Here is a 1,171-nt window from a genome sequence, read left to right on the forward strand (position 1 = left end):
TACAAAGTGATACTGAAAACTTTTACAGGTGACAGATATACTCATTATCTCGATTGTAGTGAAGGTCTCATGGTGTATACATGTCAAAATATCAAATTTATCAAATTTTATACTTGATGTGAATTTTACTGTATGTCAGTTATGCTTCAATATGGCTTTAAAAAAGAAAGCAAGAATATAGATAAGTGATCAAGGCAGATTAAAATTCTGAATTAATTATCATGTGGGATGAAACTTGCATCAGATTAAAATATATATTTAATGTACAATTATTATTATTATTCCTTGCACAGGGGCCATGCTAATCTTCTCTGTATCGTTCAGAGAGGTTTAGCAGTGTTCCCGGGATCACACAGCTAGTTAGTGGTAGGACTGAGATAAAGGACTCGGTGTTTCACATTCCCAGTGACATTAGGGAGTGGCAAGGACTTTAGCAAACCGAAGCTATCGGTCCCACCTGTAGACTGCTAACAGCTCCAGCTGATGCCTGGGTGCCGGTTGTTGGTAAGTCCTCAGAGTTTTTAAAAGACAGAGGTCATAAATCCAGAGTTTTCATGTGACCTCCCCTGATTGCTATGCAGAGGCGCTTGACTGAAGTCTTTTTCTTCTTTTCGAACACCATGAGGCTAAGACATGGTGAACTAGATTTGGTTCATCTGCCTGACCTATTATAACATCTGACTTCTTGTTAAGAAAAACAAAACAGAAAGTTGAATACAAGCCAGTAATAAATCTGCACTAAGCGATGTGGCTCTGGCAGAGAAGGGCAAGTTGGGATTAGGCACAGCAGCCAGAGAAGGTTTTACTTCATTATTTTATTTATTTTTTAAACAGGTTGTTGCTGCAGGTATGTGTGCATTTGCTGGAGGGAGACGGTGAGAGGGAAAGTGAGAAATCATCCCCCCGAGGGGGTGGGGCAGAGGTGGCCATGCCATAATACTCCCCCTGAGGGGGTGGGGCAGAGGTGGCCATGCCATAATACAGTCTCTATTTTTCTTCTTCTGGGATTTGGGGTATGCATGCACACATGCCTGGCATGAGTTTCAAGCTGCTAGATCTGGTATTCAAACTGCGCTTGGCCATGTAGGAGTCCGGCACCTCAACCACCATGCCCTCTGCTGGCCACTAGAGAAGGGTTTAAGTGGGCTGTGGGGCTGCAGTGAGGTGCCCA

The 1,171-nt window shown here is 43.0% G+C and overlaps 1 non-coding gene across 1 annotated transcript; it reads right to left on the reverse strand.

The window, feature by feature from the left end:
* Window positions 1-248: 248 nt before the first annotated feature.
* On the reverse strand, window positions 249-352 carry LOC114008960 (U6 spliceosomal RNA). The gene has a single exon (XR_003550447.1). It is a non-coding gene; the product is annotated as a U6 spliceosomal RNA (small nuclear RNA).
* Window positions 353-1,171: the final 819 nt, after the last annotated feature.

Source organism: Tupaia chinensis, unplaced genomic scaffold, assembly GCF_000334495.1.
Source record: "Tupaia chinensis unplaced genomic scaffold, TupChi_1.0 Scaffold000422_1, whole genome shotgun sequence".
Classification (NCBI taxonomy): domain Eukaryota; kingdom Metazoa; phylum Chordata; class Mammalia; order Scandentia; family Tupaiidae; genus Tupaia; species Tupaia belangeri.